The following is a 19928-nucleotide window of genomic DNA, read 5'->3' on the forward strand; positions in this document are numbered from 1 at the left end:
ACAGGATGATGTAGGAATAGTAGAAAGTGACTGGGCAATCAAATTGGGAAACCCGGATGTAGATTTGGACCTAGCATTATGGTTAAATAAATTTTTTTTCGGGCATCCAATTTACGGGCTCAACATTTTAAGACAGTTTTTAATCTGTATCATACACCGGCCAAACTATTTGCCTGGAGTGTCAGGAATGACGATTGCTGCCCGAGATGCAATAAGGGGCAAGCAGACTTATTACATATGTTTTTTTCCTGTGAGTCACTGGCCCCTGTTCTCGATGGAATAACAAAATTTTGTTAGGGGCTGCTAGGTCATAAGATCGATCTATCCCCAACATTGATGTTATTTGGCTCAGATTCCAAACTGGTTTTAACAGAGGATGAGGCAGCTTTGGCTTTTATGTCAGTTGCTGTGCTCAGAATTTTGATCTCGGCTGGATGGAAGGATGCTTCAGCCCCCTCTTTTGTGGATCTCTAGATTTTTAGGTATTGATAATATTGAGTCTTGTCTTTATGAACTTAAAGGTGCTAAAAAACGAGAGATGGGAAGACGATTATGGGCCCCAGTTAAGAAATGGCTGGAGGACAGAATAAGAACTTGAAATGAACTGTATTGTTATATTTATTGGTAGATCTTCTGCATCTTTTTTATCTTTTTTATCCCCACGTCATGTAATGTGTTTTTAGCTGTTTACATTTGAGTGATCATGTAACTGTATCAGCTGTTCGTATACCTTGCTTGTAATTAATTATGTGTTTTGTCAAATGCACCATGAACTTCAATAAAAAATGTTTTTTAAAAAAAGACCTAATGGGGCTTGCATGTCTAGAGAGAGTGGGCTAATAGCAGGGGTTTAACCATCTAATAGGGTTTCCATAATGTTTTTATTTATTTTTACAATGATCCTGTGTAACTCAAGTGGGATCACATTGGTGGTCCACACTGTCTCCCCCAAGATTACTCCAGGACCAGTGTTGCAAAAGAATTTTTTTTTAAGCACCCTGTGTGATGTCCTGCCAGGACCACCATAAATGTATGGTGGTCAGCATACCCAATACATCCCATCTCATTTGCCTTTTCAGGACACGGGACCAAGGCCTTGAATACTGAAATGGTCACAGCAACATCTCTGTTAATGTTGAGCTTGCCAATCAAGTCACTCATTCCAACGGGACCAGGAACTGTCCTACAGGAGCTAGACGGTCGGCGGGAGAAAAAGTTCTCTTGATAAAACAGATTGCTCTATTTTTTAAATTTTTTGGTCCCTTTGAATTCCTGAGCTACTCCATTTGGACCAATCATCCAAATGTATCTAATTTATTGAAAAATGCAGCACAGATTTACACCAAATCACAAAAAGCACATTGTCTGAGTAAACATCTAGCTTTCGGCCAAATTTGGAGTTGTCGTGTAGTTCCTATATACCCTATACAGGATCTGCACGTTTGGATAACATAAACTGTGGGAATGGTGACAGACTGGTTCTGTGCACCCCACCAGGTATTTTAGCCTGTCTGTATCAGATAGCTCACAGTGCCACTAGAATCTCCTCTTATCGGGGAGAGAATAGTTTCTGGCAACCTCAGAACATGACAACCCTGATCCCTCAGAATCGTGGAAACAATATACTACCTTTCACGCAGTCACTCATGCTCACTTAGTTTGTCTCAGACATACACAGAATAAACAGGCTGGGTGTTTTCAAAAATAATTTCTTGAACAGTTGTTATTCTAGTGTAGAATAGATGAGCTGCACCAACCATTAGATAGCAGCAGAGATATATGATTAGATTTACTATGAAAGTAAAAGGATGGTACAGTTCTATCATTTTGCAGTAATCATGAATATCTGTAACTACATAAAATACATGATGAAAAGTGCGTACTCCTACGATGCCTCCCTAACTAGATGTACCTAAATGTACCTAGCATCTGTACAGGTGTTATGCCAAGAACTCCTTTAGGATCTAGTCAACCCCATTACCTGAGAATGAGAGAATATGGGTCTCGAGTTGGACACCCTGCGAGGGATGTTAGACCACTGCGAGCTGGAGTGTCTGAATGCAGGAACCTCAGCGTCTCAGGTCAGTTTGTCAGCTGGGAAGTCTTGGTCTCCTCTGTCCTTCTAAGCAAAATGTGATGTATTTATACCCATAGGTCTCCCCAGGAGTCCTACCTTGCTGGGTTACTGTGTCGGCCTAAAGGATGACGTCGGTCCTGAACTTTATACAGAGATTTTATACAGGAGATGGTAGTCCTGCTGTGCTTCTAAGAAACCTAATGTATAATGTATGAGATTCAAACCAGGAAGCAACCCGTGTTCTGAATGCAGTGTTGTATCTAGGTAAACGGTCAGTCTCTGAGAACCGTCATGTATGTAATGTAGGGAAGAATATAGGTGAAAGGTTGCAGTGTTACCTGCGCCTATGTAGGGCACCTATATGGAATACAACACCCACTCCTATTCCGACAGGACGACATATGTAACTTATTAACGTACTACTAGCCTAACTAGATATAGTACTCACAAAGTTCATAAAACATTTGTTCTGCTAAAATGTTTAAAACTTCTAAAAAATAATGTTTAAAAGGAAAAATGTTTTTTCAAAGCCATAGCTCTAAAGTGTCCGTATTTATAGTCCGAACCACTATAAGCATAAGAAAGCCATGTATGCCCAATAAATTAAAGAAATGTCAATTTTGTTTTTGAGTTCCAATTCTGAGCTTGTTAAAAAAGGGTGAATTTCTTCCACCACACAATGAGCCAAATGAGTCAATTGTATATGTGTCCTGGCTGGTAGGCGCAACATTTTTGTTGCTTGCTTCCGCAGTAAACGGCCCCTGTAGCACCTCGCAGGGTACGTCTATTGAGCACAGATGATGTTCCACGCTGTCCGCAGCCGGTGCTGGGGTTGCATGTGCGCCGTCCAAAGCCTGGGTGTCAGTGGAGGAGCCGGTGTCCATACCAACAGGGGCAGTTACTACCTGTGGTGGCTCAAGGAATGCCGCCATCAGCATTGGAATACGCTGAGGACACTGCAGAACATGGGCCATTATCGGGTCTAGAAGAGCATTCAAATCCGGTTGAGAGTGGCAAACAAAGATCTAACAAGCATTCTTCTCCACAAAACAGGCATTGGAGGACATGTAAGATGCATTCCATCCAGACTGATCGAAATGACAAGAACCAAGATGTAATTAGTTCTCTTAGGGGAGCGTGCCTAGATGTTGTACCATGCGGTCATGGTATTTACGCTCCAGGAGTGCTTTTTCCATCTCCTTGGTGACTGGGACATCCATTGCGTAACAGATGGAAAACAATCAGGATACCTGCTATTAGAAACAGGATTAGCGGAGGTCCTCCAGAGATGCTTCTGAATACCGAGTGTATGTAGTTTGGTATAACTCCAAGTACCGTCTGAAAGGTGCCTAGAAGTCTAGAACCTATGGTCTTAAATAGGTGGACTATGCCTGTTGTATCAGACATGTTAAAGATACGATTTACCATTTCTGCAAAATGGAAAGAGCAGTTTGTATGGATAAGCGCCTGTATCTCTGCTGAAGACCTTGCAATCTGGAGATCAAAAGTCTCTCGAGCTTAGGTTAAGGGCAAAGACTTCTGTAAAAGCATGGCTTTCATTCTGTTTAGAGTATCAAATTGTATTAAAGAAACATTCCGTGAAGGCCATAGCGGCGCCTGCCCTGACTGTATGTGTCGCTGGAAACAATACTTGCATACAACAAATAACCCTGGAGCTCACTGTAACCAGATATGCGACGACCGGGAGCATTCCGCAGCAGCCTTGACTGTGCAGCATCAAGTAACTCCCATTTGAAAGTAGCCTGAATGCTGGAGCAATCACTGCAGCTGGGGCATCCCTTAAATGACAGGACAAGTTCACTACAGAACCATTACAAGCCCGTGCAGCATTATATCCTGACATATGAGTGATCCACTTAAAGTGTTCTCACAATTTGTACCGCTTAGAAACACTTCTCGATCCCCACTCCGGCATCAAAATCTGTATGGTAATTCCCATGATTCCTTAATGTATTCTCTACCCATTTTTTTCATATCTGCCTGCTTTTGTTCAAGGCAATATTGAAACTGAAAAGTAGTGACAAATAGAGTTATGTGGCCATGGATTAGCCATTCTGTGGACGGGTGATTCTGCCACTGTAAATGGTAATCTATGCAGTTTTTCGATATGCAGCATTGTATATTTTTTCTCCCCTGTGTGCCATTTCTATCTGTTGATCTGTTAGATTGTATTCAGAGAACAGAGACGTGCTGTCAATAAAACGCCAAGGCACATAACCTTCACGCAAAGATTGCAGCGTCCAGCTTACCAACATAATAGGACATAATTGAGATTGCCCTTGTTGTAATATGGCCAAATCTTGTTCTAGTATGTCTATTGCAGAAGATACCATGTTGCTTAAGGAATATATCCTGGAGGTTAACGTAGTTATCCCATTGTCTACCACTCCTAGAGATTTTTCCAGATTTATACGGTCTATTTCACGTAAGATCTCTGCAGCCTCTTGTTGGGCTATTTTCCATATTTCATTGTAGACAGCATAAATACCAGCATAAATGAAACGTTTCTGACGTGGCTTTTTGTGACCTAGTAAAAAATCCCTGAGATACACATCCTGTGACAGAAAGGATAAGTGTTGTTTCACCTGTGTGAGAGTTGGGATTTTAACCAATCAAGGCACAACTTCCCAACACGGTAGGCTGTCATTACCCCTGGATGTTCTCTCTGTACATAATATGGATCTGGCCAATGTATCATATCATACTAGCTTTATTCGATTTTTTGTTTAAAATCATAAAAGCATACATTTAAAAACACTCATATCAAAAATTACATACAAAAGCACAAAATGGCAAAAAGATAAAACATTTGTCTATGCTACATGAATAAATTCATTTGTTTCATAGTAAAATTCATGATTTTCCATACCCATGGCCATTGTACATTGTTACAGGGTAATTGAAGGCGTAAAAGCCATGGCCACAGGGTGCACGGGTATTTTTGCTCCTCGAGTGAGCCGACTCTGCCCTTAGTTTTAGGCGCGGGGTATATGCCATGCTTGGATAAAAGTCACGTAAGTCCCAGACGGATATAGGGCCAACACCTTCACGGGGGTACAAAGTTCGCAGGTAGGGAACGACTGAACTGCTTCTAAATTTTATTAAAACAAGGTCACCGTCGATGTCTTTTTTTAGGGGACCTAGCCAGCCCACCCTTCTAACAGCCATGATGGTACCGTCCGATCCTAGTGGCAGGGGCCTGTTTTTAGTTAGCCAATGCGTGACTTTGTTAAGCAAGTCTTGTTCCTGCTCAATTTTCCCACTTTTGAGTGCTGGAACTCCCGCAAGAACACACACAAAGGGTACAGCCTCTGGGGGTAGCTGTATGTGTGTTGGTTTATTAGGCTCTACTCTTGTAACAGTATATTGTATAGGTCCGGATTTGGGGTTAATTTTAGGGGCATTAGGGGGTGAAGGGATAGGGGCTAAGAGGTGAGTTTCAGTGTTACTGCTTGTACCAGGTGGGTTGGGACAGATTGGTGTTACAGGTTTTTCAGTACATATTTGGCTGTTCTTAATACATTTCTCTATTCCCAGCAGCCTATCCTCTAGGGTGGAAATTTTGTCAATGAGTGGCGAAATGAGTGAGCCAACCATTTGTTCAATCTGGGCCAGAAAGTTCGAATTGAGAGATGTTACCAATTGGTCAATTTTTTCTTCCAATTTTAGAAAGGGGTTAGTTGCAGTCAGCAGGGAGCTAAAAGACAGTTTTTGTTGTTTAGGTTTGTTCCCTGTGGGCTTGACCCCATCCCACTTCCCTTTGCTATTTGAGGACTGGGGAAAGACTGTGGTTGGTGTGTTAACCAAGGGACTAGCGGTTGGGCCTGACATACAGGTTGGCATACAGGTTCTTTTATCAGGGCAAGGGGAGGGACTTTTAGTTTAATTTCTGGGTTCCACAGTGGCATACCTTGTTTTGCAGAGGGAATTTAACTCGTCCAGCAGTGAGAGTTGTTGCGTTATACCATTATTTGGATGGGGCGGTTGATTGGTGGACATGCTAGTCCTTGCAGGTTCATTTGTTAGAGCGGTGGGCGGAGATGGCCCGCAAAGAGCTTGTGACCCTGAGTGCAAGCGTCTCTGGTTGATGGATTTATTAGTCATTCCCTTATGAGTCATTGTAAGGTGTGCAAAGTTAGGCTCTAACAAGGCCGCAAGAAAATCTGAGGGTATTGGAAAATTTGCAACTTAAGGCCAGTGGGTAAACCTTTGCCGGAATGTCAGAAAGAACGTACAGTTATTACCTTGGCAGTATGAGTGAGTCAAAAAGGGTGGCCCCGTCCCGGCCTCTGAGGGCCACAGAGGGCCCGCCCTTTGCCCGGGCTTAGCCCGGCGTCCCGCTCGCGTCCCGCGAAGCTGATCAGAGCGCTGTATATGGCGCCTCCTGGTGCTTGCAGTGCGTGTGGGAGCTGCGCCGCCGCTGAGGCAGCCGGGAATTGCAGTCCCGGGGCAGCGGCGCTATGCCTGCAATGTAGTGACTCCTCGCGGTGGCGGCAACTGAAGAGGACTCCCCTCGCCCCCCAGCTCCGGTGAGCGTGCCCCCGCCGGTGTCAAGTAATTAGCAACTAGTACTGAACCAACTGATTGTCGAATGTTCCAGCCACCTTATTTGCAGAGCGCAGCGCAGAGCCCACTGATACAGTCAAACGCTGAGAACACAGAGAGAGAAAAAAAAAAAAAAAGAAAAAGTCTGAATCCAAACCCAGTCTCTTTTCTGTTTGATTCTCTCCGTTTCCCCCAGCAATCACAGCAGCCTCTTGCTTTTGCCCTCTTAACAACGTGCTACAGTGCACTGATCACACTCTCCTCAAAACGCTTGCCCAGAAGTCCAAGCAGGCAAAGTGAGAGCAGGAATGCACTACCGACCCGCACTACAGCCGATTTCCAAATTGGTGCAGCCTCAGCGGCAATGTCTTTAGTAGTAGCAGTCCAAAGTAACAGGCAATGAGGCAAGTGAGCGAAGGGATACTCGGAACACAGCGTTAACGTGCAGTCAAGACCAATCTAACCGGACACATTGTTTCTCACATCACATCAAAGCCAGTGTCTGTTAATTGATGCGCCGCTCACTTTCTCAATCCACTCGCCCCGCTCGCGTCTCATCCAGGAGCCCGGTTCCAAAAACCCCAGTCCGCACCGGCTTAATTGGTCCCAGCAGTCTCGGAGTACCCAGCGCCAAGCACAGCACCGAACGCCGAAGCAGCAGCCAACGCCATTGACCTCGAGGTGAGGCGGGGGGAGGAGTCTTATGTATAGAAAGCTGTACTTGCCTCTCTATCACTATACACCCCTTCTCTTCCTTGGTGCGCTGTTGCTGTCACGTGAGCCTTCGGCAGCTCGGTTTTCAACTCCACTACCTGTTCCCATAGCATTTTGTGCTTAATTATGCCACCTTTTGCATCTTTGAACCCGTTTTGAATCCAGTGCTGCAAATATTCATTATATGACTGCATAGTAAAAGGAGTCACACACAATTAGTGTGGGGAATGCTTAATCCGTATTTACCAGTGCCAGTATCAAGGCTTTTAACTCAGTCAGCTGTGCCATGCAGTCTCCTAGAGATTGCATTTTTGTGCAACTTGAGTTGAACCTTCCATCCTGCATGCGACCTTTAACGATTGCGCATGCCACGCAATATGGTTGTTTACTTCCCATGGCCGGTTGAGCAGATCCGCCAGTGTAAATTATGTATTCATACTGATCTAGAGGCATTATTTAGTTTGGTAGAGGATATTCTTGTTCGTATTGCAGAAAAGCTTGTGTCTTTAGATTTGGGTCGTACCTGTATTCTACATCTGTTGCAGTGAGAAAATTAGCCCATTGTATCCATCTCAGATGTAAGGCTTCAGCATTAGGAACGCTTGCCTTTGTCGCAGCCTCTAAGTCTCCCTACTATTATTCGTTTCCCCTTAGCTAATGCACTTTCTCTCACTATAGCAGTTTGTACTGCGGTTAGAATATTTTCTGTAGATGCAAAGCGCATCTCAACATTTGTGTACAAATTTGATTTGTATGCAATTGGTACTGGTTCACCTTCATTATATGTCAGATAGGTGTATCCAGATTGACCCACAATTATACGGATCACCAGGTTGCATACGTTTACGTGTGTCTGCAAGTGTTTGGAAGCTAGCATGTATCTGTGTGTTCCTGTGTCCATTGTCTTAATTAAAGTTCAGGATTTATTAAATCATAGAAAGGTTTTACTCTTTCTACGTAATCCAAAATGTATGTTGTACCAAAATTTAGGAATCCCAGGATTGGTTGTACATTTTTTTAATGATTTTGGAGGTTGGAGCAGCATGCATTTTTCAAAAAAATTGACTGCCAGACTTTTTCTTTCACTTGAAAGTTCATATCCTAAAAACAGGACACTGCAGTGGGCAATTTTTGATTTTTCAAAGTTGAATTTGTAGCCCTCAGATGCAAATCCCAAAATTATGTTATTCACTCTATTCAAGTGCTCCTCTAGGTCATCGACCGTCAGATAAATATCCGCCACATAGGGCAATGCCTCTTCATCCAATTTTGAAGTAACTCAGTTACTCTGGCCGAAAACAACCCCGGGCTGTTCTTATATCCTTGGGGAAGTTGACAAAATTGCAGCTGGGACCCTAACGCTGAGAATGCTTTTGGATAACTGCATACAGGTGCTATATTTTGGCAGAAAAGTCCATTTGAGATATCAAGTGTTGTTTTATATTTTTTCTGCACAATGTTATTCATTAATGCGGCACTGTGTACATTTTGAAATGCAAATGTCTTAGTGCAAGTGTTTAAATGTCTGTAATCTAAAATTAAACAATATGAATTGTAAGGTTTCATGACCGGAAACAAAGGATTATTCATCGGTGAGTTGCAATTTTAGATCACACCTTGGTATTTAAGTTGATCTAAAATCTCCTTAACCTGTTTTTTTAGCTTCTTGCTTTATTGGATACTGCCTCTGTGCAGTTGGAATATATTTTAATGGAATTATGTGGTGGGTTGAATCCTCATCCCATCCAACTTGGTTTTTATATAATGTTGGCGCTTGGGCTACCGCCCACTCCTGTGCATATGTGTGTTTTAAGGGCCTGGGAATATGGTTTGAGAATGCTGGTAAAATTACCTTTCCCCCTTTAGGGAAATCCATGACGAATGCTGGTGGCCAATCTTGTTCAGCTAACAAAATGTCATAGCCAAACGCCAGGTTCTCCCAAAAGAGACCTCTCACTGTTCTATATTTGTCCCCCTCCATCTGGAGCATTATTTCATATACTTTATGTGGAACACTTACCCTAGTATTGGGTGTTCCTACCTTGATATAATGATTCAAGTCCGCTATCACCAGAAATTCCATCAGGTTCTGGCGAGATATTGTTACTTCTGCCGCACTGTCTAGCATCGTCAGAGCCAATTCCCCATTCAGTAGTCGAGTCCTCAGAATTCTTGGTATGTCTGATCTTTAGACCTGCAACCTTATTCTTTTGGAACTGTGGCTCTTGCTTTTGTTTCTCTTCTTTTTTAGAAGTGTAATCTTGAGCGTGCTGCTTGTCTCCGGACTTTGTTCCCTCTTCTTTTCTGTCTGACCGTCCTTCCCTCTCTGAGTTTTTCGATGAACCCTGAAAGGAGCGAGAGGAACATGTATCAATATCCTCAGACCTGTCAGGTTTCCTAATATTATCCCTATTCCTAAGGTTATACCTCTTCTCTGCGGGCTCCTGTGGAGGAGGTCTACCTCTGGATTGAGAACTGCTTCCTTTAAAGTTTAGTTGTTTTTTATTGTCCCACTTCTCTTTTGTTGAAGCAGGTGTCTGCTTGGAAGTGTCCTTTTCAGGACTGCCCATCAGTTGTGGTTTTAAAGCATTCCCACCCAAACTGTCTCTGCCTAATTCTGCAAATGCAGTTTCAATTTTTTTTTGTAGTTTGTGTTCCTATTCTAAAGTACTGAACTCCCTTAGGCGTTGGAGGATAGCCACTGAAGCTGCCTCCCCTTTAATATTATGGCTAATACCTGGGCATAATTACCTAGTAACTTCATCCCTAAGTTCAGAGCAGGCTCTGCTCCATACTCGTTTTGTATTTGTCTCAATACATCTGGTATCACTGCTAATGACGGAATACAATGAGTTCTGGTATAAATGGCAGCAAAGACTGTACCCCAACTGGTACAATCCTCTATTTGTGGTGTTAACCCCATGGGCAAGCAGGTTGTTAGCATTCTGTGTTTTTCATTCGGGGTAGTATTTGGGAATACTGCCTATAGCTGTGTTATTTTCTGAGCTGCCCAGAATGGCATTTGTTTACATTTTGTGGGCATTTTGTTCATGACTGCGTGTAATGCTTGTGGTTTGATTTTACTCTGAGCTTGATTCTATTTCTTGCAACTATTTCTGGTTGGACTGTAAGTGTCCTAATGACGAATTGTCTCAAGTTTCTGTAGATTTTTATCACTTCTTTGTGTTGTGTGAGTAAGTCTCATGGTGGCATTGTTTCAATGTCAGGATGTGGTGTGTAGACCGCTAATATTGGCCCTGTTGCCCCTTCTTTTCTGAGCAGGCCGAGTCTCACTCTTCTTCTTATGTGGGGTAGGGGTCCTTTAAACCAGTATAAGTGTTCCTGGTACGTGAGCGGAAACTCTGTGTCCTCAAACTGACAGTATTCCACTGGTGCATCTCCTTCTGTGTAGGAGTGAAATGTTTTTGCTCTTGCATTCGCCACTGGGAATGTGACCCACTAATAAAATACTTCTGTTCTGTATGAATCGTCAATCACGAAAGCTACTATGCCACACCTAGCTGTTAGACCATGCACAAGCAATTTCAGGGTGACTATATGTCTAAAATTTGGCACAATCGGCACAATCTGAATTGTGTTTGCATCTTCCTCATCTTCTGAGAGGGGCAGTGCTTGCTGCAAGGGATCTAGTTCCTCGTTAGTCATTGTGTCTAGAACACAAAATAGCTTCTCAAGGAAACTAAGATAAGGTGTTTATGCACAATTTAGGAACAATGTGTCCTCCAAGCTTGATTAACCAACAACCAATAAATAGGATTTTTCGCCTACTCAGCTGTGGCAGAGTTTTTGTGCACACCCACTCCAGATGTCTCTGGGTTTGTGAGTAGGGGGCTCTGAGAATAGCACGTCTGAACTACTCAGATTCTACTGTTAAACAAGTACCCAACCAACATTGGCAGCGCCATGTCGTGTAATTCCTACATACCCTATACAGGATCTACGCGTTTGGATAACATAAACTGTGGGATTGGTGGCAGACTGGTTCATGCAACCCCACCAAGTATGTTAGCCTATCGGTATCAGCTATCTCACAGTGCCACTAGAATCTCCTCTTATCGGGGAGAGAATAGTTTCTGGCAACCTCAGAACATGACAACCCTGATCCCTCAGAATTGTGGAAATAACATACTACCTTTCGCTCAGTCACTTGTGCTCACTTAGTTTGTCTCAGAGATACACAGAATAAACAGGCTGGGTGTTTCAATAAGAATTTATTGAACAGTTGTTATTCTAGTGTAGAATAGATGAGCTGCATCAACCATTAGACAGTAGCAGAGATACATGATTAGAAGTACTATGAAAGTAAATGATGGTACAGTTCTACCATTTTGCAGTAATCATGAATATATATGTAAGTACATAAAATACATGCTAAAAAAAGCGTACTCCTAAGATGCCTCCCTAACTAGATGTATCTAGCATCTGTGTAGGTGTTATGCAAAGAATCCCTCTAGGATCTAGTCAACCGCAGTACTTAAGAATGAGAGGATATGGGACCCCATCCTGGTCTCGAGTTGGACACCCCGCGAGGGATGTGAGACCACTGCGAGCTGGAGTGTCTGCATGCAGGAACCTCAGCGTCTCTGGCCAGTGTGTCAGTCGGGAAGTCTCGGTCCCCTCTGTACTTCTAAGCAAGATGTAATGTATTTATACCCATAGGTCTCCCCAGGGGTCCTACCTTGCTGTGTTACTGTGCCGGCCTAAAGGATGACGTTGGGTCTGAACTTTATACAGAGTTAATATACAGGAGATGGTAGTCCTGCTGTGCTTTCAAGAAACCTCATGCATAATGAATGAGATTCGAACTAGGGAAAAACCTGCATTCTAAATGCAGTGTCATATCTAGGTAAAAGGTCAGTCCCTAAGAACCGTTATGTGTGTAATGTAGGGAAGACTATAGGTGAAAGGTTGCAGTGCTACCTGTGCCTATATAGGGTACCTACATGGAATATACCAGAGTAATTCTGTTCAGCTGTTTTTCCTGTAGTGTTGTCCAAAGTTATCTATAGGAAATTGCATGGGGAAAGCATGTTCTTACCCCGCTTTTTTCTAGGCCCCTGCTTGACAGATCACCACAAAACCTTCCAAGAAGGAGCTAAGGTGGATGAACATGTTTTTTATGAATGGTTTGTGAAGATTCTTTAAAGGGCGCTAAAGTTATATGTAAAATAAAAAATGCTCTTCCTGTGGAAACTCTGACCTAAATATGACTACAGACTGATGACTGCCACTAAGTTGTAGATAGATAGATAGATAGATAGATAGATAGATAGATAGATAGATAGATAGATAGATAGATAGATAGATATCTTTGCGAGGACTGCTGTAGGGGGTGAGGGAGGTACCTCCACATGTGTGCGTTGTAACTGGGTACTAACCGGCAGGGACTCATGTCGCCCTGCGGAGGAGGTCTATGATGGGAGGGGCCAGGCCAAAGTTAAACAGGGTGAGAAATTTGAAGCACTTCCACGCAATACTCACTCCCTGCTAAAGCATGAACTCCATGTTTTTGATCTGTTGCAAGACTCACTCCCATGCTTAATGTTTATCACTGAAACATGTCTCACTCAGTCTTCTAACCCCACCATCAGCAGCGCAATCCCTCCTGGATATTAAAATTCTCAGGAAGGATCACCCAGTAGTTAAAGGAGGGGGTGTAGCTATCATTTTTAAGCAGGAGTTCAAGTTCAAAGTTCAAAAAGTACTTTCTTTGGTTAAAAGACAATAACCATAAAAGCAACAACATGAAATTACAGATTACACAGGGATAGTTAAAAGAAAACAATTATAATTCATCCAGACCAATTGTTTTCCGTAACATGTTTAAAAAAGCCTAAAACTACCGCAACAGTTAAAACAGTGTCCATTCTCTGAAATTCTAAAAATGCTGGGCGACATCTATTTAAGTTAATTTCTTTGAGGATTGGGATAATAAATTTCCTACGTGGTAGAATATAAAATTTGCAAAAGAATAAAATATGGATGTCAGATTGGGACGAAAATTCAACACACGGGCACATAGGCAAATCACGCAACCATGAATTAATCTCTGGGAAGGACAAAAGTCTAAAAACAATATTCAATCTAAAACGGGTCAAGAGAAATCGATCATAATTAGTCATCGGCAGAGTTAAATACGGCTGTAATTTCTCACCAGTTAGTAACAAAAGATGCGAGGTAACTTTCTTTTTCTTCAATTCCTCTCGTCTTCTTTTCTCTTCGAGGTATTCCATACACAATTTTTTTTTACAATTTTCTGGATATATTAACCATTGTGAGTGGATCATCATAATAAAGTTGGCAATTGATTTCTATAAGAAAACATTTAACATAGTCTAGCCATTTAAATCCACTCACATTTTCCAATTTTAAGACATCCTGCAACATAGCCCGGTTCACTGCACACTCATTTGTTGTCCATACCCTATTCCACAAAAGGATAGGTTGTGTTCTGATTGTATCTGATATATGGGGTTGTCCAAGTTCAGTATGACAGATATAAGTCGCAATACTTTGTGGTACTGTCAGAATATCCCTCATGAACTTATTTTCGGCTATTTGGATTGAATTTATGTTGGAATACCCCCAGAGACCCGAGCCATACAAAGCTACTGATGTACACACGGCATTATATATAGTTAGGATTTCTCTTATTGGTTTCTTACCCAACTTTTTTATAAAATTCTTTAAGACCATTATTGTTTTTGAGAACAATAAAGTTCTGGCCTTTACAGCACTTGTCCAAGACTCAGATTCATGGAACAAAATACCAAGGTAGGGGAAAGTGGAGGTATTTTCCAAGGGAACTTCATTTATAAACATTCTTCCTAATTCTTGTACCACAGTTCATGGAGAATGTTTTGCTACAGTTAATTTTTAAATCTAAACTCATCATGAACTTATCAAAAGATGTTATCAAATTCTGTAGGGCCAAGGGAGTCCGGGCCATTAGGACTGCATCATCAGCTTACAGGAGTGCAGGGATAGGTCTTTTTCCAACCCTGGGCATATCCCTGCACTCCTGCAAAAGATGATGCTGAAGTCCATTTATATAGACCAGGAATAAAAATGGAGCCAGGACGCACCCCTGGCGTACTCCACGTCCAACACCAAATTTTTTGGTACATTCGCCCCCTTTTCCATAACGAACCGATGCTGTGGCCCCTGAATATAATTCTCTTAAAAAGCAAATTATAGGATCTTCCACGTCCAGCCCTTTTAAGATTGCCCACAATTTAACATGTGACATACAATCGAATGCCGATGTAAGGTCGACAAACGTAAGGTACAGGCATTCACCCTTTACCCTGGTGTATTTTTGATGGACAATCAATAAATTTAAACCTTGTTCGATTGTTCCTATGCCCTTCTGAAATCCAAACTGCAGGTCACTCAGTATCCCATTTTCCTCTGCCCAATTTTGGAGTCTTGCCAGGATGATTCTGCCAAGGATTTTTATGGATGAGTCTAGAAGGGAGATTGGTCTGTGGCATGCACAATTTTGTCTGTCTCCCTTCTTATATATTGGTACAATAACCGAGGTAAACCAAGACGGATTTAATCCCCTTGCTAGTGCAGCATTAAAAAGCTGCACCAGCATGGGGCCCCACATCTCACTGTTTGCTTTATACAAATCTGCTGGGATCCTATCAGGACCTGCGGCCTTGCCACCCTTTGTTGCTTTCAAACCCATCATAACTTCCTCCAAAGCTACCACAAGCTTCTGGGCCCCTACCCCTATATCACCCAATACACTAGGACAGGGGTCTCCAAACCGGTCCTGGAGGGCCGGATCCATTCCAGATTTTTTGGACATCCCCATTGAGATACATGTAGTAATTTAAAAAATCTGGCATGGATCCGGCCCTCCAGGACCAGTTTGGAGACCCCTGCACTAGGACCTATAATAGGTCTTTCATCTTGGGACCTATAAAGATTAGAAAAATGTTGACCCAGTCGTCCTCAACAATTGCGATCTCCATGTGCGCCTTGGTGTTATCATAAAGAAAAGGGGCATTTACAGCCCTTCAAAATGCAGATGCATCCTTAGACTGTGACGCTGCACATAGGACTTCGAAGGCCTCCTTTTTTATGGCATTTCTCCTATTTTTTAAAGCCTCATTGAATATTTTTCTTAAACCTCTTATTTGTGAAGGATCTCGGGGTGTCCTATGAATCGCATATTTCAAGTCGGTCAATGCCCTTGTACATACGTTATCAAACCAACTCTTATTGCCCTTTGCCCGTTTATTTGTCTCCACCCGCAGACTATTTCTAATTGAAGAAACTATGATGTTAAAATGTTCTATTATCTGCCCACTGTCAGAGTGCTCACCCAGGCAAATCGCGAAACTATCAGAACAGTTTTTCAACAGTTTGCATAGGAACTTTTCTGGGACCACCTTACCTCATTTAAGAGTATACCCATTTTGCCTCCCAAGAATCACATCAGGGACTGTACGCAAAAGGGACCCATCATTATGCTGATCAAAGAAAGGGTTTTCAATCTACATTATTTGATTGATTTGATTTGATTTGATTGATTGATTTGATTTATCAATTTCTAAAGCGCACGAATGCCCGGAGGCGTCTTGGCGCTATGATTTGGCCATTTTCCTGTGCAGGTCTGAAGTTAGCGCAGTTTATGCAGCGAATAGCCAGGTTTTGATTTTCTTTCTGAATATCTCCAATGTTGGGATGTTTTTTATATCTAGTGGCAGTAGATTCCATGTCCGCGCTGCGTGAACAAGGAAACTTCTTCCTCCCCAGTTTGATCGTTTAAACTTGGGTATCGCTATCAGTTTTTGTTGTCCAGATCTGAGTAGCCTAGAAGGTTCGTAATGTTTCAGATGTGTTTTCAGGAAGTGAGGTCCTTTGCCCTGCAGTGCCTTGTAGGTCAAGCATAGTGATTTAAACTTGACTATTTTGGCCACTGGTAGCCAATGGAGTGACACTAATTTATGGCTAATGGGCTGAAACTTTGGAATTTCCAGTATTAGCCGTGCTGCTGCATTCTGGAGTCGCTGCATTTTTTCCATGATTTTTACTCTGGCTCCCGCATATAAAGCGTTTCCGTAGTCCAATCGAGACAGTGCAAGCGCTGTCACTACCGTTTTACGTGTGTCTTGGGGCAGATATGGGAGTATCTTTCTTATCATTTTTAATATCAGTCAAAAAGACGAGGCTAGCTTGTTTACTTGGGCTTTGTATGTTAATTTGGTGTCTATCATGAATCCTACATTTTTAACCTTCTCTGAGGGTTCCGGTCTTATTCCCAGTTCAGGAGACCACCAATCTGGGGACCAGATGTCTGCAATACCTCCCCGAATCATTACCTCACTCTTCTCTCCGTTGAGTTTGAGGCAATTTTGTTGCATCCATTGACTACCTTTTAGCATGCATAGTTGAAATTTTTTGGCTGTTACTTTATTGTCTTTGCCTATAGAGATGACGATTTGTGTATCGTCTGCGTAGGAAATTGGCGTAAAGCCATTTTCCCTTATTACTTCCGCAAGGGGGGCCACATATAAGTTAAAAAGTGTTGGGCTTAATGAAGAGCCCTGTGGGACACCGCATGGTACCTTGAAGGAGTCTGATTTTGCTTCTCCTAGTTCCACTGTGAATTTTCTGTCCTTTAGGTAAGATGCGATGAGATTGCATGCGTGGTCGCTTGCTCTGGCTTCTCTAATGCGTTTTATTAGTATCTCGTGGCTGACCGTGTCGAAGGCCGCCGAGAGATCTAATAGCACCAAGGCAGCCTTTTCCCCATTGTCTAGTATTCTTCTAAGTTCTTCAGCAGCCGTAAGGAGGGCTGTCTCTGTTCCGTGCCCTTCGCGGAATCCGAATTGGGAGTGGTCAAGCCAATTGTTGTCCAGCAGGTACCGTGAGAACTGTTTGTTCAGCAATTTCTCCAGTACTTTTGCGGCGAAAGGGATCCTAGCTATAGGTCTATAGTTGCTAGGGACTTCACTGTCCAAATTGGGTTTTTTCAGGAGTGGCCTGATCGAAATGGTTTTCCAATCATTTGGAAATATGTTGGTGTTCAGAATTACTTCAAACAATTTTTGTAGTGCTGGTCCTATTTGTTCTGAACATTTTTGCATCACCTTCGGTGGACAAGGGTCTAAGGGGCTGCCCGAGTTAGTTGTCATTATTTCTTTACTAATTTGTTCCACTGTAGGTAGGGACCAGTGAAAGGAAGGTGTACAACTGGATTGGTTATTTAATTTTGTGTTATTGGTGGGGTTTTGAGTTATATGGTCTGTCTGATTGTTTTTGAATAGTTCATATACTGAAGACACTTTACTTACGAAGAAATGGCCTAGAGTGTTGCAGAAGTCAGATGATATGTCCTCGGGATTATTATTTTCGATTTTACCAAGTTTTTTGACTACTGCAAACAGATCTTTACTCGAGTTCTTGGATTCGTTTATTTTGTGTACAAAGAATTTGCTTTTTTCTGCGATTGTCATATTTTTGTAGGTGGCCAGTTCATTTTTGTAATCTATCTTTAATTTGGGGTCATATTGCATTCTCCACTTTTTCTCTGCTCTTCTGCAGGTCTGTTTTTGTGTTTTTAAAGCGTCTGAGTACCAGGGTTGCGAAGGTGACTTCCTTTTGAAGGTCGCTCTTTTCTGTGGTACAGAGCTCTGAATTGCTGTTTTTAGCCAGTCGTTGAATTGCGTGCAGGCTATATTGCTGTCACTATCTAGAGTTGGAAATGAGGAATTCAGTGCCTCTACTAATATTTGGGGGTCCACTTTTGACCAATCAGGATAAGTGACTCTCTTGGGATTTTCAATTGGTTTTCCCAGGTCCTCTATAATCTCTAGTTGGAAAGATACCAATTTGTGATCTGTCCACGCAATCGGGTGGACTTCTACCTTTGTTAATTTTTGGCAAGATGTAAAAATACCATCAAGTGTGTGTCCTGCTACATGTGTGTCTAGATGGACTTTTTGGTCTAGATCGAAATTAGCCATTGCATCTTTAAAGGTGTTAATCTTGGGGTCTATGGTTTTCTCCAAATGTAGGTTGAAGTCTCCCAATATTGTATAGTCTGGGTTCATTACACAAGATTCCAGGAAAGGGCTTAATGATTCAATGAGCGGTCTTTTTGCATTTGGTGGTCTATAAATTAGTAATCCATTGAAAGTGTAATTGTTAGTAATCATGATTTGAAATGTCATGGTTTCGCAGTCAGGGTGACTACCTTTTTCAGAGCTCTTGATCCTGAGGCCGATGGTCACTAAGTGGTAACTCTATGGTCTTAAACCTCTTAATCTTATGGCCGTAACTATTTGAAGAAAAAATGAAGTCAATTGTGGTCAGTGCTTCTCTGCCAATGAATGTGGGGACGAAGGGAGTTGGTTTTTGGGCAATTTCATTTACATATCCCAGGTCATACATAAACAGTATTTCATTGAATAAATCCCCAATCAAGGAGTGGTCAAAGTGTGTTAGAATTATCTCCTGCTCTAGCATTAAACCGCAGATGCCTTGTTTTCCCTTTTTACAGAGTGGACAATTAAAATCACCCCCCCAAAAAATTATTACTTTCCTTTCATTATTATCTATTTGATGTTGTATATCCTCACTCAGCATTTTTAAGGTGCTCCGAGTTTCATTTTTTGAGATATTATTATAAAAATTTATGATAACAAAATTAATTCCCTTCTTGTTATCTATCGTTACTACTTGATAATAGCTGCACTTTGGAGAAAAGCGGACCTGCTCATACTTGAGCTGATTTGAAAGGTACGTAATTAACCCACCCTTTGCTCTCCCATATTGGCCCCCCACTGCCGGAGTGAAGAAACTTCTATAGCCACTTATATGGACTGGTTCAATAGACCAAGTTTCCTGCAAAGCCAAAATATCTAGACCATTTATGACGCTTTCCCAGGATGGATTTTTAAATTTTTGCCTTAATCCTGCCACATTCCAAAACAAAAGAGTACAGGATTTCCTATTCTCGTTTACTACATATTCGCACAGAGGGGCATTACCCAAATCCATTCCACATAAAGGGGAGCTGGCTCCTCCACACTGTTCCCCCTTCTTTTGGTCAAGGTTGGTGTTAATCACATAACCTTCCTCATTGTTATGGCCATTAACCTCTAGGGATATAATTTCTACTTGGTTGATGTCATCATTACCCTCCCGCAGCTTATGCTCTTCTATATGCCCCTGAGTTGTATCAGGGTTCTCCATTATTCCTAGCATTTTAATGAGGGGAGTGTCTTTTTTGAGTCAATCCACAAAATCAAGGCCCGAAAAAACATCAAACCGATTGTGGTTTGGTATATTGTAGGCAGCTAAAGCTATACCACTATTAGCCCATAGGTAATTATTTTCATAATTCGGTCCTGGAGTTAGAGGATGAGTCAACCTGGGGTAGAAATTAGCTAATCTCTGGGATTGGGCGAAAGAAGTTTGATTACGCCCATGATATTCAAATCCGAACCTATTTACAGACTGCCTTCCTGCTACACAGTCTTTTTAATAAGGAGCTGGTGTATGCGGATAAAAATAGCTAAGGTAATGTGTG

The sequence above is a fragment of the Lissotriton vulgaris genome, unplaced genomic scaffold (assembly GCF_964263255.1).
Source record: "Lissotriton vulgaris unplaced genomic scaffold, aLisVul1.2 SCAFFOLD_236, whole genome shotgun sequence".
In the NCBI taxonomy this organism is placed as follows: Eukaryota; Metazoa; Chordata; class Amphibia; order Caudata; family Salamandridae; genus Lissotriton; species Lissotriton vulgaris.